General features: G+C 41.4%; 1 protein-coding gene across 10 annotated transcripts in view; it reads right to left on the bottom strand.

Annotated features, from left to right (window-relative positions):
• The window catches only part of LOC144607700 (protein TANC2-like), a 458126-nt gene that overhangs the window by 270597 nt on the left and 164071 nt on the right, over nucleotides 1–23458 (bottom strand). The window contains exon 4 of one of the 10 annotated variants that reach the window (XM_078424723.1): nucleotides 6274–6329. The exons of 8 other annotated variants lie outside the window; for them this stretch is intronic. The gene's annotated coding sequence lies outside the window, so the exon portion shown is untranslated. Of the gene's footprint in view, nucleotides 1–6273; nucleotides 6330–23458 lie in introns of those variants that run through there. One more of the 10 variants, XM_078424725.1, reaches the window with a different exon arrangement.

The raw sequence follows: 23458 nt of genomic DNA, 5'->3' as shown, positions 1-23458 counted from the left end.
AACAAGGTTCGTCATGATAAACTGGTGCAAAATTTAAATCACAAGATCCATGGAGAGTTGGTAAATTGGATAGAAAATTGGTCATTGCACTCAGAAGAGAGTGGTGGAGAGGTTTTTTTTCTGACTGAAGATCTGTGACCAGTGTATTCTGCAAGGATCAGTGCGGAGACCTCGCTGTTGGATGAATGTTTTTTTTCCCCAATATATAATAATGATTTGGATGAAAATGTCAATGGCCTGATTGGTAAGTTTGTAGGTGAAACAAAAAATGAAGTTGTGGATAAATGAGAAAAGTTGTCAAAGGATACAGACCCATTGGGAATTTGGGAGCGAAAATGTCAGATGGAATTTAATCCAGACAAGTTTGAGGTGATGCATTTGGGAGGTCAAATGCAAAAGTATATAGTAACCTTAACCCAAATGTTACGTGTACCAAGGTACAATAAAAAGCTTTTGTTGCGCACTGTACCGTTCCAAATTCCATGTGTGAATATACATAATGGAGGTTCAAAACAATTATCTAGCACTATCATATCAATAATTTTAAGTTTTCATCACTAAATAAATTTACTTTTGACTGCAGGTGAAATATTAACAGTGGCTACATGTTTTTGCATTATCTATTTTTTCAACCGTGATAGTGTGTTTTATGAAAAACTATTCCATATCTAACTTTGTTAACCTCTTACCCTTTTGCTATGTCAAGTACAACTACTTCCCCCCCACAGATAGTATTATCAGTGTGGAGTTTGCATGTTCTCTCTGTGACTGCATGGGTTTCCTCTGGGTGCTCCAGCTTTTCCCCCACTTCCCAAAAGCATAGAGTTGATAGGTTGCTTGACTACTATAAATTGCCCCTGGTGTGCAGGTTGAGAGGTAGAACCTGGGCAGGACATGATGAATATGTGGGGAAAATGAAATTAGGATTACAGTAGGATTAGTTCAATGGATGGTTGGCACACTCTGATCTGGAGGGCCCGTTTCATTGTCAATAGACAATAGACAATAGGTGCAGGAGTAGGCCATTTGGCCCCTCGAGCCAGCACCGCCATTCAATGTGATCATGGCTGATCATTCTCAATCAGTACCCCGTTCCTGCCTTCTCCCCGTACCCCGACTCCGCTGTCCTTAAAAGCTCTATCTAGCTCTCTCTTGAATGCATTCAGAGAATTAGCCTCCACTGCCTCCTGAGGCAGAGAATTCCAGAGAATGTCGTCTGTGTCTTTTACTGATATGGCACAACTAAATACCATGGACAATCCAGACAGCACATTTTAAGTGTGATTCAACTGTTTGAAAGTGCACATGGATAGCCTGTTTGTAATCTGTTATTTTATATAAAATGTATAATCAGTGATATCAATCTCATATGCTTAAAATCATTGCATTAATTTGGAAGTAACTTGACATTGCTAATAAAACAATTACAAATATAAATTTAACTTTATCAGGCTGCCTTGACTGAAGAAAAACTGAAGTCTCTTCATGTACCAAAACTAATTTGGCTTCTTTCTCCAATGCAGTACAAAATATTGTATTTCAAGCTATCAAACTTAATAGAAACGCATCATTTAGAAATCACTAACATATAAAATGTTGTACTCCTTCCGTGAGTGAAAAATTGGACGTTTGGTACAGTTTAAATGAGAAAAGTTTGTAATGTTATAAATATGATAAACAATCCAGAATTATATCGGGTCACAAGATAATGTACTTTATTATTCACTGCAGGATTCCCAGTTGTCTGTTATAATTAAATAGCATAATAAAACATTTTTTTGTAGAATGTTATAATTGATTGAAGTGTAATAATTTAAAAGCTCTCACACCAACCGTTTTTGAAGTACCAAATGTGGAAAAATAAAGATGTTTCATAATTATATCATTGTAGAACTTAATTTATATATTAAAAAGCTACAGCCACATTCAAGTAGGCCTGTACCTACACTACAAAATTCTGTCCCAAATGTGATACAGAAGAAGTGCTTGTTATTTTTTATGATCAAAATGTTCTAAAAGTCATGTTTTAGCAGAGTCAACGCTCAAGCTTAAACTTACCAAACAGATTTTGGAGTACAATTTCTTGTCTGAGACGTTCCACCTTCTCCCTCCTATCTAAATCAACAATACAAGTACTGTCTCGTGTGGTTTGCAGAACAATTTGAATAAACATCAGACAATTATATCATCATTGTGCATGGGTGGTTCTGGATTACTTGTTTCTAGACTGTTTAAAATTCACCACAATTGTACATGACAGTTTCCTGCTCAGCACTCGCTGGCAGTGTCGTTTACTATTTCTATAGGGATAATTTTATTAACAGCCTCACCTTTCTAGTATTAATCAAAAAGGTTGATGAGGGCAGAACTGTAGATGTTGTGTACGTGGACTTCAGTAAGGCATTTGACAAGGTGCCACATGTAGGCTGCTCTAGAAGGTTAGATCGCATGGGATCCAAGGAGAGATAGCTGAATAGATAGCAAATTCGCTCCATGGAAGGAAGCAGAGGGTGATGGTGGAAAGTTATTTCTCGGACTGGAGGCCTGTGACTAGTGGTGTGCCTCAGGGTTCGATGTTGGGCCCGCTACTGTTTGTCATCTACATCAATGATTTGGATGAGAACATACAGGGCAAGATTAGCAAATTTGCTGATGATACAAAAGCAAGTGGTTTTGCAGATGGTGAAGATGGTTGTGAAAGATTGCAGCAGGATCTGGATCGATTGGCCAGGTGGACGGAGGAATGGTTGATGGAATTTAATACAGAAAAGTGTGAGGTGTTTCATTTTGGGAAGTTGAACAAGGGCTGTACCTACACAGTAAATGTTAGGCCTCTTGGTAGTGTTGTGGAGCAGAGGGATCTAGGAGTACAGGTGCATGACTCCTTGAAGGTTGAGTCGCACGTAGACATTTGGTCAAAAGACATTTGGCACTTTGGCCTTCATCAGTCAGAGTATTGAGTAAAGAAGTTGGGAGTCATGTTGCACTTGTACAAGATGCTGGTGAGACCGCATTTAGAATATTGTGTTCAGTTCTGGGCACCATGTTATAGGAAATATACTGTCAAGCTTGAAAGATTGACAATTGAAAAATATATTGTCAATCTTGAAATCAGAAAAGATTTACAAGGATGTTGCCAGGACTAGAGGGTGTGAGCTATAGGGAGAGGTAGTGTAGGCTGGGTCTCCATTCCATGGAGCGCAGGAGGATGAGGGGAGATTTTATAGAGGTATACAAAATCATGAGAGGAATAGATCGGGTAGATCCACAGTCTTTTGCCCAGAGTAGGGGAATTGAGGACCAGAGGACATGGGTTCAAGGTGAAGGGGAAAAGATTTAAAAGGAATCCGAGGGGTAACTTTTTCACACAAAGGGTGGTGGCTGTATGGAACAAGCTGCCAGAGGAGGTAGTTGAGGCTGGGACTATCCCATCATTTAAGAAACAGTTAGACAGGTACATGGATAGGACAGGTTTGGACCAAGCGCAGGCAAGTGGGACTAGGGTAGCTGGGACATTGTTGGCAGTGTGTGCGAGTTGGGCCTGCTTCCACACTGCATCACTATGACTCTATTCAACTTGTTGATATCAAGACTAATCTCTATACAGACATGCTCCAATTTGACCTGCACTAGTGCCGTAAGTGCCTCATAGCTACTTTTTTCCCATTGATGCAGAATCACAGAATCTTAGGAATTTATACACTGAGACCATTTAACCCATTGTCCTTGAACTAGCCAAATAAAAGTATTGATTTAGGTGAATACCCAACTCTAGCTCCACAATCTTAAAGGTACTTTTCAACTGGTCATCCACACGCTTTTTATTTGTTTTTGATGATTTTCACTCCACATTACCCTTAGTATGACCTCCATGACCTCATGCTTCTGTCATCAACTCATCCTACCTACTTCTGCTTTTTTCCCACAATTTGTGGGTATGCATTACCTCTGTTCCTTTGCAATGGTTCATAATATTTGATCACTGTTTTTCCCCAGGTCTTCTTTGCCCTCCGCAACTGTATTCTTTCTAACGTCTAAGGACTGAGTTCCAAATATCACAAAGAACATAGTAATGAGCCTCTCCTTTGACTCCTCACACTTCCTCCAAACCAGAGGCGTAGCTATGGGCACTCGCATGGGCCCTAGCTACGCCTGCCTCTTTGTCGGGTACGTCGAACAATCCCTGTTCCAGACATACACTGGCCCCATCCCCGAACTCTACCTCCGCTACATCGACGACTGCATTGGTGCTACCTCTTGCACCCATGCAGAACTCACTGACTTCATACACTTCACCTCCAATTTCCATCCTGCCCTTAAATATACCTGGACTATCTCTGACATCTCCCTCCCGTTTCTGGACCTCACCATCTCCATCACAGGAGACAGACTAGTGACGGACATTTACTACAAACCCACCGACTCGCACAGCTATCTGGACTACACTTCTTCCCACCCGGTCCCCTGCAAAAAGTCTATCCCCTACTCCGAATTCCTCCGTCCATGCCGCATCTGCGCCCGGGATGAGGGGTTTCACACTAGGGCTTCCGAGATGTCCTCGTTCTTCAGAAAACGGGGCTTCCCCTCCTCCATTATAGATGAGGCTCTCACTAGGGTCCCTTCTACATCCCGCAGCTCCGCTCTTGCTCCCCCTCCCCCCACTCGCAACAAGGACAGAATCCCCCTCGTTCTCACCTTCCACCCCACCAGCCAGCGGATCCAACATATCATCCACCAACATTTCGTCACCTACAACGGGACCCCACCACTGGCCATATCTTCCCATCCCCTCCCCTCTCCCTCCGTAACTCCCTGGTCCACTCGTCCCTTCCTACCCAAACCACCCCAACCCCGGGCACTTTCCCCTGCAACCGCACGAGATGCAACACCTGTCCCTTTACCTCCCCCCTCAACTCCATCCAAGGACCCAAACAGTCTTTCCAGATGAGACAAAGGTTCACCTGCACCTCCTCCAACCTCATCTATTGCATCCGCTGCTCTAGATGCCAACTTATTTACATCGGCGAAACCAAGCGCGGGCTCGGCGATCGCTTCGCTGAACACCTGCGCTCGGTCCGCATTAACAAAACTGATCTCCCGGTGGCCGAGCACTTTAACTCCCCCTCCCATTCCCAGTCTGACCTTTCTGTCATGGGCCTCCTCCAGTGCCATAGTGAGGCCCGCCGGAAATTGGAGGAGCAGCACCTCATATTTCGCCTGGGCAGTTTGCAGCCCGGTGGTATGAACGTCGACTTCTCCAACTTCAGATAGCTCCTCTGTCCCTCCCTTCCCCTCCTCCTTCCCAGATCTCCCTCTATCTTCCTGTCTCCACCTATATCCTTCCTTTGTCCCGCCCCCCTGACATCAGTCTGAAGAAGGGTCTCGACCCGAAACGTCACCCATTCCTTCTCTCCCGAGATGCTGCCTGACCTGCTGAGTTACTCCAGCATTTTGTGAATAAATAGTAATGAACCCTACAATAATCCAATACAGTCAGCATTCTAGTCACTAAAACTTCCATAACCTTTTCTTTCATCTGGAGAATTTTGAATCAAACTACCTGATGAGTCCCACAAGCTTTGGATCAGTCTGCCCTGTGTGCTTTGTCGAATGTCATGCTAAAATCCACGAGCAACACATTAAATGCACTACCCTCTTTGAGCCTTTCACAAAAGGGTTTGATTGTTCATCGCACAAACAATTCCTTAATAAATCCTTATTAAAAGTCCTTGATTAACCTGTGCCACAACACACCATTTCATATTAGATAACCCATTCTAATTTTTTAAACAGTGGAGACACATCGAACAAAGTAGATTACAAATTGAGAACATGAATCTCCATTACTTTCTATCTTTCTTCTCAAGTCTGCTTCTTCCACAGTTATCCGTATACTGAATGTTCCACCTATAAGCTTAACATTTTGATCTCCAATAGAATATATTCTTTTCCTTTGTTATCTCTTACCATTCATACATATTATCCCCTGTTTTTGCAGGCACCCCTTCACAATTTCCATTTTAATTTCATTCTTATTCTTTTTCCATTCTCTGGGTTTCCGGCAATTTTGAGCTCCCTATACTTGGCATAAGCTTTCATATTTTATTTGTTCCTATCCTCCATCTCTGAACATCCAGGAAGGTCTAGATTTGGGTGTTCCCCATTTTCTTCTCTTGACTGTATTTGCCCAGAATCTTCTGCATCTCCTCAGAGAGCAACGTATCAGTATTTTTGCTCTGTACTTGAATATCACTTAGCGAAGCAAGCTCATACCTGGTTAGTATTTCCATGAAAGACCACCCTGGAATACTAGGCACAATTGGTTATACCTGTAGAAAAAACCCAACAGAAAACTGAATTTAATTATTTCAAGTCCTTTGCCTTATATATATTAAATAAAGTAACAACTTTTCTGCCATGAAACATTCCACCAGTCTCGCATCAATTTAGCTTCAATCAGTTGTTTCCAGTCAACTTTTGTTAAATCAAATGTCAGATGGATAAATTTACCAAGAGAATTTCAAACTTTTATGTCCAGTCTTTCATTGTCTTTCCCACATCATATTGCTTCCAAAGTTTTCTCCCACAACCACCCTTCCTGCTTGCACGTAAAATTGTCCACTTCCATCCCCTGTGTTTTCTATGCACAAATTTACCCTTTGCACTGGTAGCGTCCCAGTTAAGGCTTATATCCCCATGAACTAATAATTGACCTGGTAGGTTTTTTTTTAACACTTCCCAAAACAGTAAGAACGTTGGCACATTCGTATGTTCCTCTGCCTATTTGGAGACCTCTCAAACACTATCGCCAATTTTGTTAATCTTCATTTGAATTAATATGACTTCATGTTGATTTTTCTTGCATTATCATCCCACTTCATAGCTATCATTGCTTTGTTATTCAACATTGCTACACCGCCTCTCCTAGCTTATCTAAAAAACCTGCAATCAGGAGTAAAAATGTCCTTGTAGAAATGGAACCTATAAATGTAGTGAGTCTGCAGGAATCCAGTTTTCCAATTCCATAAGCATTGCCTCAAGTGAAACCCATCCTTAATCACTATCCAATGCCATAATGCCCGTCCTTTGTGAAAAAAATCTTTATTGGCACCTTCTTGATATAAGCAAGATAATATTCAGCTTGCTCCAATTTTTATTTGTTATTACCACTCCCAGCACTTTATTCAAATAGTGCAAGGAATTGAGACCACGGGATTATTTCCTGGACCAGTAGGCTACAAGGATCTGCTAGTGTCTGCACACAATTTTCTTCTCCAGCAGAATACACCGTAGTGTCTGCTCACCTACAGGTTGTGGACTTGTATTTTCTGGGATAATATGGGCAAACCTGTCAACATTCACTGCCTTTTCCTTGCAAAGTAACTTAATTGTAAATATAGATATCCAGATGCTTCTAGCAATAATTCAACATGGGGCTGGAGAGTGTTCTCTGACTTTGGATTCCTTAGAGAGTTCAATGTGAGGGAGAGAACTCAGGCCTGTGAGTGAGGTAAAAAAAAAAGAGGGAAAGAGCCGAGCGCTTGCGACAGGGGTAAAAAAATTGGAACATTTAAAAAAATGTACACACAAAATTATTAGTTTCAAGCCTCTTTTAGTGCATTTCAAAGTAAAAACAGACATTACAAAATAATGTGAATATCCCACTGTACACTAAGAACATTTTGAAGTAAATTTGCACATTAATTGATAATCAGCTCAAAAAGGTGGTAATTGGCTTTTCTGCTGTTTTATATTTTAACCCCGTCTTAATTAATTTAGTTATACAATCTTGCACTTAAATTTAATATCCCATTATAGTTCCACCACTGATTTTCTGACATTCTTGGTTCCAGAGCTTTGCTGGTTTATCCAGCAGGCCAAGGAAGTCGGCTAGGGGATAGATTTGCTGGTTACAGCTGGGCCAGAGTTCCACAACCCCGGCCGCAGGTTGCAAATTCAACCCACCGATCGGCTGTGGAAGTCCCGATGAGGTAGAGATTGGCTGCCTTGCCCAGCTTAGGTGCCACATTTTCGGGGAGACTTCCAAGGCACGGGGGATTTCTTGCGGAACCCCGAGCGACCTCTAGTGGAACCCTAGTGTTCATTACAAGTCTTTTTTTTTCTTTCTTTTTTTCAATCCAATTTCTCCATTTATTTAGCAAAGTGGAAAATGTGGAAATCATACAAAAAGCGTGGAAAATTGATTTAAAAAATGCTGAAATCCATGGAAACGGGAAAATTCACATGCCTGTTAACTGGCATAAACCTGCTTTACACATCCTAGATAATTTTGCGTTAGGGCCAAGGCAGCACATGGATATTTTCCCCTTTATTTAAATGAGAAATTAAGAACCTGGCATTTTAAATTTTGTTGTTTCAAACAGGTAATCACTTCAAAAAATACTTCCTTAAATTTCCCCCAAATAACTGCAATGATACCTTGTTTAAAATTTTTTTTTTTTTAAGTGTTTAAAAGTTTTAAGTATTTCAGTTTTGTTTCTAAAATAAGTTAAAAGAACAAAGTCTTTTAAAGTTTTGTGTTCCTTGGAGTTTTTTTAAAGTTGTTAAAATTGCACAAAGTTTCAAACAAAGGGACTTAAGGAAATGGACTTGGTTTCTCTTCCCACGGATGTTCCCTGACCTGCTGAGGTCCAGCATTTTGTGTTTCCATTTTGGAATATTTCTAAGTGCTTTAGAAATATTCAGTGTATCTTTGGACATGCCAGCTGTCAATGGCTTTTTTTGATTAAATGTTCTGGGGCTAGGATGATCAACCTCCAAGAAATAAATCTATCCTTTGTGCAAAGTACAACTCCAACCATTGGAATATTTTCCCTTGATGCTCACCAACGTCACTTTCACCAAAAAGGTATTTTCTTGTTTTCAGTTCCTCTTCCCTACAATCAGTCTGAAGATGGGTTCCAACCCAAAACATCATCTATCCATTTTTCCAAAGATACTGCCTGACCCGCAGTTACTCCAGCATTTTGTGTCTCACTCATAAGGGAAGTAACTTTTATTTCGAGTTCACTCATTTTTATTTAAACAATTGTTAATTTATACAATTATATACCTAGTGATTTCCTCTGGCACTCAGTTATTGCAGTCCTTTATTCTTCCCCAAGTATCCATGGAGAAACATGTTGTGCCTATTGGGTTACTGGAGGCTTCCAGGACTCATGTGTACCAAAGAGGTTAGAAACATAGAAAACATAGAAAATAGGTGCAGGAGGAGGCCAGTTGGCCCTTCGAGCCAGCACCGCCATTCATCGTGATCATGGCTGATCATCCATAATCTGTAACCTGTGCCTGCCTTCTCCCCATATCCCTTGATTCCGCTAGCCCCTAGTGCTGCATCTAACTATCTTTTAAACTCATCCAGTGGATTGGCCTCCACTGCCTTCTGTGGCAGAGAATTCCACAAATTCACAACTCTCTGGGTGAAAGAGTTTTTTCTCACCTCAGTTTTAAATGGTCTCCCCTTTATTCTTAGACTGTGGCCCCTGGTTCTGGACTCCCTCAACATTGGGAACATTTTTCCTGTATTCCGGTCCGGGGCAATAAATATATTTTATGAACAGTATTCTGTTACATTTTAATAAAGTTATTTTAACTTTTTTTAAACAAAGATGTCAAATGTCAAGTGAACTTTGATCCAACGTTTAATTCAGTGGATATGAACACTACCTTTTTCAGTATAATAGAAAAGCCAACCAATTCCCTTGTGTTTCTCTTTAATTCAAAAACAGGCATGTTGCAAAGATCCCCAAAATGCTTCTTAACTATTGAATCCTTGATTTCAGTTATAAGAATCTGTCAACTTTGTGCCACATTTTGATCTGCCAGAAAATATTTAAGAACACCAATTGTTCCAGTAGGTCTGGCTAATTATGAAAGAAACACATTTCAAAAGCATCTCTAATTTATTGATGCAACCCAATGACATAGCAGAGAACAAAGAAACTCAAATACAATACTATCTGAACACAATTTAATGACTCATGCTAACAGCTAGTGACAAAAAAAATGTCAATTTCCTTTGGAAATCAGTATCTGAGCTAACATTGGCATTTATTACACTTCACCACACCCCCCACATATTGGACAATGGACACAGTGTTCCTTGGCACATGCAACAGTCACAAAAGAGCAGGAAGTAATTAAATTCTTACCAGCTAAGGCATTGCATTCATATAATCTGAAGGGATTCTTATTTGTTGGTTGAGCATAAAGATGTCAGAATGGAGTTTTGTGCCTTTCAGTTGCAAATACAACTCAAGCCCAATCACACTTTTGATTCTTTAATGTAGAAATGCAACTCCATTCTATTGCAACACCAACACAGTTTTTCCTTTAGGCCAGTAATTATACCAATGTACGCGTTTAATTATTTGATAGAACAAATATTTATTTCTTACTTTATTGGCAAAGCTGGTTTTTATTGCCCATTCCTAACCGCATTGTGAGTTTAGAGAACATCGATTTGGCAAAATACCCAAAGGACAGTACATTTATTCTGAATTTAATTAATAACTTAAATTCATCCAGATGTCATGGTGGGATGCGAAACTACATGCACAATGGTCTTGATATCTGATTATTAGATTCTGTACACGTAATGAATACATTTAAAGTTTTGTTACTGGATTACATTCACTGCTACACAATAAGTAAATTCATGAATTGAAAAGTTCAGAGAGATAATGCAACATTAAATGGGGAGACTTAATGGAGAGACATATGATATGGTGTGCTAATGCTTGGAATTAATAGTGACTTGGTCGTATGGATTAAGAACTAGCACACTCTATATATATATATATATATATATATATATATATATACACACACACACAAAAAAAAAATATATATATATATAATAGACGGGCGTGGACTCGTTGGGTCCAAACCTCTCCTGCGGGCCCGACAACCCCCGTTGGGCCATAACCTCTCCTGCAGGCCCGGCAACCCTCCGTCCAACCCTTTCCTGCGGGCCCGTCAACCCTCCCCCAACTGACGACCCGTGGATCCTTTGCCAGCTGGGGAGTCTCCCGTGGGGCCAGGGGTGGGCGAGGGGGGAGAGGAAAGGGGAGAGGGAGCCGCTCACCCTGGTCCTATGCGGCTATCACGGTATCCAAAATGACCTGTGGACCCGTTGGGTGCAAACCTCTCCTGCAGCGGCAGCTCGACAATGACGGCCGTTGCTTTGAGCGGGAAGAAGCCCCGGCGGACAACCAGCGCACTGAGCACACGTGCGGATCTGGCGGCCATCTTACATAAGTATTAGATCAACGGGCCCCAACTGCGCAGGCGCGGACCCGTTGGGCTCCCATTGTGATGTCGAACACGGAGGTATTACTGCGCGGCTGACAAGCAGGGCAAGTAGAAAAGAGATTTAAAGTTTAAAAAGTGATTTTTAAAGTTTAAAAGGTGAATAACGTTTAAAATATAACAACCATTTGAACCGCAGGCCAATGGTGAGTAAGGTGGGCCTAAAATTGTTGCACTATCATGTACTTTTTTGGCTGTATTTCGGGTACATACAAACAATCAAACGGACAAACACACAAGTTTTATATATGTATATCCCCCCTCCCACCACCCTCCCTCTCTACACCCCCCCTCCCTCCATCCCCCCCACTTCCCCTCCACCCCACACTCCATCCCCCTCAACCCCCCTTATCCTCCCTCCTCCACCCCCTCTCCCCTCCCTCCCTAGGATAGATTTTAACTTTAAAATGTGAATAACTTTAAAAATATAACACCAATTTCAATTAAACTTCTTCCATTAGCTCCAAAGGGACGACGGTGACTAAGGTGGGCCTAAAATTGTCGCGCTACAGTGTACTGTTTTGGCTGTAGTTCAGGAACAAACAAACGAGAATTTTAGTATATAGAAGATATATAGATGTAAGGGGAAAATATATATGTAATGGCATGACCCTTCACAGCATTGTTGTACAGAGGGATCTTGGAGTCCATCCATAACTCCCTGAAAGTGGCAACATAAGTAGATGGAGTGGTATAGAAGGCTTGCGTTATGCTTCATTTCATAGCTCGGGGCATAAAGTAAAAACTCAGAAAGTCATGATGCAGTTTTATGGGCTTTGGAATAGCCTCATTTGGAGCACTGTGCAGTTTTCGGTCGCCAATGTAGAGCTTTGGAAAGGGTGCAGAGCAAGTTTACCAGAAAGATGCCTGGATTACTAGGTGTTAACTACAGGGAGAGGTTGGCCACATTTGGATTGTTTTCTCTGGAACACCAGAGGTGGCAGGAAGACCTGATACAAGTATATATATAATCATGAGAGGCAGAAAGCGTAGACGGTCAGAATCTTTTTCGCAGGATGGAAATATATTTAATGTGATAGGGACAAAGTTTAAAGGAGATGTGCAGGCAAGTTTTTTTTACACAGTGGGCGGTGATTGCCTGGAATGTGCTGCCAGGAGTGGTGGTTGAAGCAGATATGGTAATGCATTTAAAAGACCTCTGGATAAGCATATGGATACACAGGGAATGGAGGGATATGGCTTATGTGCAGGTAGATAAGTGATGGTCTTGGCATCATGATTAGTACAGGTATTATGGGCTGAAAGGCCTGTTCTTCTGATGTTCTGCTCTATGTTCCAGGTTAAAATGTCAGGAAAGCAATTTGTCCTTTATTACCAGCTAACAGATCAAACTATTGCAATTACTCTGACGGCAGTCATTATTTAAAAGTGGCTTCACTGCACAGACAATTTAGGTAATGATTTTCTAACTACTTTCCTAATTTTCCCAACCATTTAACCTACTGGAACTCACTACAATTTATATTTATGGAGCTCCTTTAACTTTCTAAAACATCCTTGCTTTGCAGGAAAGCCTTCAAATAAAATTTGAAATAAAAAATCCTCACAATGAAAGATGACCTAAAGTTTGGTCAAAGACTTAAGTTACACCTAAAGCGTTCACTAAAACAGGAAAGGGAAATAAATAGTTGGAAAAGTTTGGGTAGTCTTTCAGACTTTAGGTCTTTGGCAGCTGAAGTCTTAGTTGGCAATGTGGTCCAATTAAATTCCAATGTTATGAAGAGCCACAATTGGAGATGCAAAGGCTTCTCAAAGGGTTCCAATAGTTTAATAACAAATAGTAATTGGGAAAGTAGAGACCATGGAAAGACTTGAAAATAATGTGAGATTTAAAATCAAGGTCTGCCTTTACCAGGAGCTAAAATAACGCAAGGATGATAGGTGAATGGGATTTGATGCGAGTCACGATGCTTGGAACATAACTTCGAATGACCTCAAGCTTATGGACGGTGGGAGCACATCCAAGAGCTCGTTGATATGCTCTATGCAGCTACAACAGTAGAATCAGCTGATAAAACACAAAAATGTCCACATGCAAGAGGAAGGATAAAACGTTACCAAAGAACAGACAAGATCATCAACCATGCTATAAAGCCAAAGGTCTTCATCAATAACCTGAATTCCACAAGCAATTTAAGAGTTCTGCACTGCTAACAATGAACAATTTACGAATTCTAGTAAAAACAAAAGTTAATGAGAATCTCCATCAGCTGATAGTATTGCAATAGAAAAAATTATTGGAAAACCATTTCAGACAAACATCATTACAGAAATTCCACAGGGCACTGTCCAGGGCTCAGCCATCTTTAACTGCTTCATTAGTTACTCTCTGCCCATCCTAATGTCAGAAGTAGATAGATCTATTGATGACTGTGTAGTGCTGAGTTCCATAAACTTATTAACAAGTATTTTAGAAAGTTAGGCCTTATTTTAATGGACATGTAATGTAATAGGGATGAGGTGATGCCCATTCAGATCCCTATTCTGAAGTAGTACATTCAGATGTACGACTCATCGCAAGACCATTGCATTTGTTTGGTGAAACAGATTTAATAGAAAAACATTGAGTTTTAAAGGATTCAACTGTGACAATGATTCATACGCCGATTTGTACTTCCTCGAGTTCAGAAAGTTGAGTGTTGATCTGAATCAAGGTATTTAAAACAAAATGGTGATCAACAAGGTTAATTATTCCACAAATTATTCCACAATAATCCCATAGACGTAATCTTAAAATTAAAATCAAATGCTATTTTGACACACTGACAATAATGAAACTCACACCTTGAGAGCTGTGGATTCAGGTCAATTTAAAGTGAAAGTGAGATTGACAGATTCTTCAAAGAGACAATATTGATGACGATAAGAACAACGTGAGATTGCCTTTTTCAGTTCCCATTTTTCAATATATGAAGTGAAGCGTGGCCAGTAGATGTACAGTGCCCTCCATAATGTTTGGGACAAAGACCCATCATTTATTTATTTATTTGCCTCTGTACTCCACAATTTGAGATTTCTAATAGAAAAAATCACATGTGGTTAAAGTGCACATTGTCAGATTTTATTAAAGGCCATTTTTATACATTTTGGTTTCACCGTGGAGAAATTACAGCTGTGTTTATACATAGTCCTCCCATTTCAGGGCACCATAATGTTTGGGACACATGGCTTCACAGGCATTTGTAATTGCTCAGGTGTGTTTAATTGCCTCCTTAATGCAGGTGTAAGAGAGGTCTCAGCACCTAGTCTTTCCTCCATTCTTTCCATTGTCTTTGGAAAGAAACCTTTATTGTTGTTTATCAACATGAGGATCAAAGATGTGCCAATGAAAGTCAAAGAAGCCATTATGAGACTGAGAAACAAGAATAAAATTGTTAGAGACATCAGCCATACCTTAGGCTTACCAAAATCAACGGTCTGTAACATCATTAAGAAGCAAGAGAGCACTAGTGAGCTTACTAATCGCAAAGGGACTGGCAGGCCAAGGAAGATATCCACAGCTGATGACAGAAGAATTCTCTCTATAATAAAGGAAAATCCTCAAACATCTGTCCGACAGATCGGAAACGCTCTTCAGGAGTCAAAAGTGGATTTGTCAATGACCACTGTCCGCACAAGACTTCATGAACAGAAATCCAGAAGCTACACTGCAAGATGCAAACCTCTGGTTAGCTGCAAAAATACGATGGCCAGGTTACAGTTTGCCAAGAAGTCCTTAAAAGAGCAACCACAGTTCTGGAAAAAGGTCTTGTGGACAGATGAGATGAAGATTAACTTAAATCAGAGTGATGGCAAGAGCAAAGTATGGAGGAGAGAAGGAACTGTCCAAGATCCAAAGCAACCACCTCATATGTGAAACATGGTGGTGGGGGTGTTATGGCTCGGGCATGTATGGCTGCTGAAGGTACTGGCTCACGTATCTTCATTGATGATACAACTGCTGATGGTAGTAGCAAAATGAATTCTGAAGTATGTAGACACAATTTATCTGCTCAAGTTCAAACAAATGCCTCAAAACTCATTTGCCGGCAGTTCGTTTTACAGCAAGACAGTGATCCCAAACATGCTGCTAAAGCAACAAAGGAGTGTTTCAAAGCTAAGAAATGGTCAATTCTTGAGTGGCCAAGTCAATCACCCGATTTGAACCCAATTGAGCATGGCGTTTATATGCTGAAGAGAAAACTGAAGGGGACTAGCCTCCAAAACAAAGATAAGCTAAAGATGGCTGCAATACAGGCCTGGCAGAGCATCACTAGAGAAGTCACCCAGCAACTAGTGATGTCCATGAATCGCAGACTTCAAGCAGTCTTTGCATGCAAAGCATATGCAACAAAATACTAAACATGACTACTTTCATTTACATGACTTTGCTGTGTCCCAAACATTATGGTGCCCTGAAATGGGAGGACTATGTATAAACACTGCTGTCATTTCTACATGGTGAAACCAAAATGTATTAAAATGGCCTTTATTAAAATCTGACAATGTGCACTTTAACCACATGTGATTTTTTTCTATTACAAATCTCAAATTGTGGATTACAGAGGCAAATAAATAAATGATGGGTCTTTGTCCCAAACATTATGAAGGGCACTGTATGAAGCTTTTAACCAAAGATAGAAAGATCACAATCATATGGGCGGGTTGCTGAAATAAGAATCCCACAGAGAAACTCACAGTCTACACTGAAGAACAAAATGGAGATGAACAGTAAAAGAGTTTCTCAACATGCAGCAATTACTCCAGTGTAGTAATAGAAAGCCTTATACATTCTTAATACTTTATTTCATGTGAAAAGGCAACAATGACAGCACAATCATGATCACAAATGACCAGTTATTGTGCAAGTCCAGAGAAAAGCCTGTGTAGAAAAGCCATGGGAATTGACGCATGGGTTCAACGCAAACCATCATGCCATAATTCTTCCTTGTTGCAATGTTTCATCTTCTACATTGGAATCATTCTACAAACATACCCATTATCACAGCTGCATTTAAAGTAACTCCTTCACCTCATGGGCATTAAATTGTTTTCAACAGTTAATGGGCTATCACAATCGAAATACAGACATTAATAAAGTTTGAACTTATTACCAGATATTCTTTCATTCATTGTTGCAGGGGACTTCAATCAGGTCGACCTACGAGCCTCGCTCCACAAATTCCATCAGCATGTGCAGTGCCCTACCAGGGGCTCAAACACACTGGATAAGGTGTACACCAATGTAAAGGACGCCTACAGAGCTCTCCCCTGCCCACCCCTGGGACAATCCGATCACCTCTCACTGTTTCTACTGCCCGCATACAAACCCCTCATCCGCAAGACCAAACGCACAATAAAGACGGTCAAAATATGGCCCGAGGATGCCACCCTACAACTCCAGGACTGCTTTGATCGCACCGACTGGGACCTGTTTGCACAACAGGCCACCTACGGTTCAGAGATAGAGGTAGACTTGGAGGAATACGCATCCACTGTGCTCTCCTACATCAACTGCTGTGTGGAGAATGTCACGGAGGACAAGGTGATAAAGATGTTCCCAAACCGGAAACCCTGGATGAACAAGGAGGTACAGAACCTGCTGAGGGCACGCAACAATGCCTTTAAATCTGGTGACACTTCAGCATACAGTGTTGCCAGATCACACCTAAGCAAAGGTATTAAAAGGGCCAAAGACACCCATAGGCAACAGGTGGAAGACCACTTCAACACCACGGACACCAGAAGCATGTGGCAGGGTGTCAGGGACATCACTGGCTACAAGAGCAGCCCTGCCTGCCCCCACAGCAATATGGCATTGACCAACGAGCTTAACACCTTCTTTGCCCGCTTTGAAACTGGCAAAACCACCTTGAGTGAAAGAACCCCAGCCGAGGCGGTGGGACAGGTCTTGCAACTGAGCACACAGGAGGTACAACGCGTTCTGCAAAGGGTCAACCCACGCAAGGCTGCAGGACCGGATGGTGTTCAAGGAAGGGTACTGAAGGACTGTGCTGAACAGCTGGCTGAGGTATTCACCAGGATCTTTAACCTGTCATTATCTCTGGCTACGGTCCCCAAGTGCCTGAAGTCGGCTATCATAGTTCCGGTGCCGAAAAAAGCAAAGATCTCCAACCTGAACGACTACCGCCCGGTTGCCCTAACGCCGATAGTCATGAAGTGCTTTGAGAGGCTGGTCCTCTCACACATCAAATCCAGCATCCCTGACTCACTGGACCCACATCAATTTGCATACAGGGCAAATAGATCTACAGAGGACGCCATCTCTCTGGCTCTTCACACTGTCCTGACTCACCTAGAGAGACAGGGCACGTACGTGAGGATGCTATTCATAGACTATAGCTCCGCCTTCAACACGGTCATCCCCACCAAGCTCATCACCAAACTCCACCAGCTAGGCCTTAGCTCGTCATTATGTGACTGGATCCTGGACTTCCTGCTGGAACGACCGCAGGCAGTGAGAATGGGCCCGCACCTGTCCTCCACTATCACCCTGAGTACCGGCACACCACAGGGCTGTGTTCTGAGCCCCATGCTCTACTCCCTCTTCACACACGACTGTGTTCCTGCATTCGACACCAACACCATTGTCAAGTTTGCAGATGACACAACGGTGATCGGGCTGATCACCAACGGGGATGAAACAAACTATAGAGCGGAGGTGCAGAACCTGGCGGACTGGTGCTCGGATAACAACCTGTCCCTAAATACCACCAAGACCAAGGAGCTGATCATCAACTTCCGTAGGTCACATAACGGGGAATATGCCCCGATCTCTATCAACGGGGTCAGTGTGGAGAGAGTGTCCAGCTTCAAGTTTCTGGGCACTCACATTTCGGAGGACCTAACATGGTCCAATAACACTGCTGCGCTGGTCAAGAAGGCACAACAAAGACTGTTCTACTTAAGAACACTGAAAAAGTCTGGTCTACCCCAACAGCTGCTGACGACCTTCTACCGCTGCACCATAGAGAGCATCCTAACGCATGGAATCCCTGTGTGGTACCTCAGCTGCACGGAGGCAGAAAGGAAAGCTCTACAGCGGGTAGTCCATAGAGCTCAGAGGGCCATCGGAACACAGCTACCAGACTTGGAGGGCATCTACAACACACGATGCCTCAGAAAAGCCACCAGCATCCACAAAGACTCTTCACACCCCTGCAACAGTCTGTTCGAACTCCTTCCATCGGGCAGACGATACAAGGCCTTCTATGCCCGCACCTCCAGACTCAGGAACAGCTTCATCCCCAGGGCCATAGCTGCTATGAACCGGTCCTGCTGAGCCGGATGGCCACAACGCATAGATCAACTTGCACTTTACCCTGTCCAAAACTGTTACAACTGTTCGTTTCGTTGGGTTGCTGCTGTCTAAATTACCTAAATTATTGCATCGTATGGGAGGCGCATTCCCAATCTCGTTGTACCCCTGGGTACAATGTCAATAAAGATATATTGTATTGTACTCATTACATTTCTCCCTTTTAATCACACTATGTCCAGTGAAGCATTATACCAGTTATAGAATTGTGAAACTTCAAATGGAGACCCTTAAGCAACAATAGAATGTTTAAACCTTATTTTTCCTTAATTCTCCAAGGTACAGAAAACATCAAATGTAAATTGGAACTATGAAAGAGATAAGTTGATGAGGGTGGTCACAAAATCCTGGAGTAACTCAGCAGGTCAAGCAGCATCCTTGGAGAGAAGGAATGGGCGACGTTTCGGGTCGAGACCCTTCTTCGAAATAAGTTGGTGGTGACAATGTCCCCAAAAATTGCTTACTTCAAAAAATATGATCTTATTTTCTTTGCTGCTCTGCAACAATTTGAGGATCGACAGAAGGCTACCTAGAACCTTTTTTTTCTTCTGGAGCAGATCGACGAGAGACCCAAGAAGTTAACTTAAGCCCTTAAATATTAAACACAACTATTGCGATAATCTCTTTACAGTAAAATATAATTCAAACTTGCATTAATGTGGAAAGAAACAAGCAGGCCAAGATACCTACACACAGAGGTTAACAATCATTCTGTGCCTGGAAATTTAGCATACCACTGTCTAATCATTAAGGATGATGGGAGAAAATTACTAAGCAAGTATAATAAGTGATATCCAATTTCTTATCATATTATATCATATCATATATATACAGCCGGAAACAGGCCTTTTCGGCCCACCAAGTCCGTGCCGCCCAGCGATCCCCGTACATTAACACTATCCTACACCCACTAGGGACAATTTTTACATTTACCCAGCCAATTAACCTACATACCTGTACGTCTTTGGAGTGTGGGAGGAAACCGAAGATCTCGGAGAAAACCCACGCAGGTCACGGGGAGAACGTACAAACTCCTTACAGTGCAGCACCCGTAGTCAGGATCGAACCTGAGTCTCCGGCGCTGCATTCGCTGTAAAGCAGCAACTCTACCGCTGCGCTACCGTGCCGCCCCTTTCTTGTTAATTGCGGAAGTAGAAATCAAATACAAAATTAATGCCTTTGCTGCTATCTAGATTCATTTAAAAATAAAATTTAATAGTGTTAAAATGAAACAAATAATTGGATGAGGACCATTAGCAATTCACATCATAAATAACCCAAAAGAAGAATAGTGTGTATCCTTCCAGCTCCTCTTGAAAAACATCAAAAGTATATGCAGTAACTCCATGGACATAACTCAAGTAATATTATGCAAGACCTGAATAAATTACACAATTTCAATTGAAACAAAAGGTCAGAAAAAGCATCAACAGTTCAGACAAATGCTTATATTTTAGTAAACAGTAGATTAATGGTATTTTGGTGTACATTTCCTTTTCTGGAATGTCTGCAACTCTGCAATAAGATGCATGAAATTAAGTAGAAATTGAAGAACTATAAATAAAATGTCGCAGATAAACATTCTAAACAAGGCCTTTCTATTAATTTGTGAATATATATCCTATATACTGGAGATCATCCTATTCTAAATTGAAAATGCAACTGATAAAATGTTTAAATATCCTAAAATGTTTCAAAAATGTGATCAAAATTCTCTCCAACTAAAGGGAAGAAATAGCGAAACAGATGAACATTAATTTGGTCAAAGAGATAGGTTTTAAGGAGCATCTTAAAAGGAAGGGAGAGTATTTAAAATGGGAATAGATTCAAGACAGCCTCTTTCAGTGTGTTGCCTTGCAGCCTTCCTCTGGGAGGATAATGCTCACTCACTACATCAGCAAAACACAAGGTAGCACAAAGTTTCTCGACACAAGCAACTGGCAAGAGTGATGAGCACCTATTCCCCTGGCTCACTTACTATCAAACCTCCCATTAAGATTGAATATGAATGTCATACAGAAGCACAACCAAATATTCAAAATCATGGCCTGCCAAAAATTAAGAATGTTAAAAATTAAAGTTAAGGAAAAAACCTTAAAGTTAAAAAAATATTTAAGCTAACTTAATTATGTTAATACAACTGATGTTTGACTTTCCTCTTGCTGCCATTTTGAAATATTGATTTAAATGGCCTTTTTTTCTTGTTCCAGGTCGTTAAGGACATGTTCATCAAGAATCATACAGCATGGAAACTGGACATTCAGCCCACCACCCCATGACCACCAGTGGGCAACCATCTGTATTTATCTCATCTCCCAGGACTTAGCCTTTGATTACTCGGCAATTTGAGTGCTCTTCTAGACACACAATAAATGATATGCTCATATGCTTCCACCACTCTTCCTGCAACGCTTTCCAGGTAATCACCACTCTGGATGAAAAAGGCCCTCCTCAAATCCCCTCTAAATCTCTTATCCACTTACCCTCAATCTATGTGCTCTAGTTTTATTCACCCCATAAGGGAAAAAGTTTCCTTTAGTCTATCCTATTTATTCTCCTAATAATAGAGCTCAATGCTCTTAAGACAGTGGAATTGATTGCAGACTTTAGGAGAGCTCTCCCTCCCTTCCCCCTACTCACCATCAACACACCATAGTCATATCTGTGGAGTCATTTAAGTACCTGGAACCATCATCTCCAGGGACCTAAAATGGGAGGCCACCATCGACTCCACAGTCAAAAAGGCCCAACAGAGGATGTGTACTTCCTGCAGCAGCTGAGAAAACACAATCTGCCACAGGCAATGATGGCCCAGTTTTATACTGTCATCATAAAGTCTGTCCTCACCTTCTCCATCATGGCCTGGTTTGGCTCAGCCACCAAGCATGACATCCAGAGGCTGCAGCGCATCTTTTGATCAGCCGAGAGGTTGTTGGCTGCAACCTTCCCCCATTGACGAACTGTACACTGCAAGGGCCAGGAAGCGAGCGGGTAAGATCATCTCTGACCCCTCTCATCCTGGCCACAAACTCTTTGAAGTACTTCCCTCTGACTCCGGACTGTCAAAGCCACCATAGCCAAACATTAAAATAGCTTTTTTCCACAAGCAGTATCTCTACTCAACAGCCAAGTCTGCAGCCTCCTTTTGCTCTGGTATTTTATTTTATTCTTCACATGTTTAATTATATATTCTTTTATTTTTAATTGTCTACTGTATATTGTTGTTATCCTTGCGAGCAAAGCACCAGGGCAAATTCCTTGTATGTATACATACTTGGCTAATAAAACTTATTCAATTCAATTTTATATAGCTCATTCACGTTCCTTCTTAATCTTCAGAGAAAAGAGACCTTGCCTCTCCAGTCTTTCCTTACAACTGAAATGCTTTAACCTAGACAACATCCTGGTGAAATGTCCTCATTATCCTTTCCTGTACAATCACTGCCTTCCAATAGTGTGGAGACTAGAATTGCATGCAGTACCCCAGCTAAGGTTTGACCAATGTTTTATAAAATTGGAACAAAACTTCCCCACTCTTTATTCAGAGTTGTGATTAATGAAAGACAGTATCCCTTTGCCTTCTTAATCACATTATCTACCTGCGTTGCTACCTACAAGGATATTTGGGCTTGTATGCCAAGATCACTCTGTTCCTCAATGCTCCCTTGGTCCTTAATGTACATCTTAGCCTCATTAGTACTTTAAAAATATATCAGCTTATCAGGATTACACTCCAACTCCATTTCATCGAGCATTTAGGATGCAATTATTCAAGGCTAATTATTTATTGAAAATGTTCTGTTATTGGATTATGAAATCAGCAGCGGATTAATTATTGTACATTTAAAAGTGAAACAGATAATTAACAAACAAAAAATTTAATTTTAGAGACTTAACACCTATCTTCATTTCTATATTCCCCTCAAGTCTTAAAACTCTCCAAGATCTTGTGGTCCTTAAATGAAACAATCTTTTCCATCTCCACACCGACCCGCGATCCCGCATATTAACACAAGCCTACACATACTAGGGACAATTTACACTTATTCCAAGTATACAAACGCAAGCCAATTAACCTACAAATCTGTACGTCTTTGGAGTGTGCGAGGAAACCAAAGATCTCGGAGAAAACCCATGCGGTCTCGGGGAGAACGTATAAACTCCATACAGACAGAACCCGGGTAAGGCAGCAACTCTACCGCTGCACCACTGTGCAGCCCAGAAACAGCCCCTTGGGTCCTGCTGATTATTGAAAAGCTTATAGTATAATCCTCAGAGTGATTGCATCTTTATATTTTTGATCACTACTCTTATTACCTCGGTGACTAATCTCTCCAATATGTCCTCTCTGCATGCTGCTGTGACATTCTCCCTATGAGTAATGCAACTCCTTCCCCTCTTTTACTCCCTCTAAATTATGTCTGAAATAGCGAAACCCTGGAAATTGAGCTGCCAATTCCTCTCACACTAAGTCTCTGCATAGGCACAACATAATTATTCTATCTATTTATCCAGGCTCCAACCTCAGCTACTTTACCCACAATATCCCTACCATTGAAATAAACGCATTTCAGCCCATTCGCACCATGTGCATTAATCTGTCCTTGCCTGTCCTTCCTTTCAGACTTGCTTGTCATAACCTCTATCTTTCCATCAGTCGCTCTACTTTTTGACCTGCCACTCTACCACTCTAGGTTAAATACTTCAGTAACACTAGTGTACCCCCCTTGGTTCCCCTCAGGTTCAGGTCCAACCCATCCTTGTATAGTTCTGATCTGCCCTGGACGA

The sequence above is a fragment of the Rhinoraja longicauda genome, chromosome 29 (genome assembly GCF_053455715.1).
Source record: "Rhinoraja longicauda isolate Sanriku21f chromosome 29, sRhiLon1.1, whole genome shotgun sequence".
In the NCBI taxonomy this organism is placed as follows: domain Eukaryota; kingdom Metazoa; phylum Chordata; class Chondrichthyes; order Rajiformes; family Arhynchobatidae; genus Rhinoraja; species Rhinoraja longicauda.
This window is presented reverse-complemented; position numbering and strand designations above follow the sequence as displayed.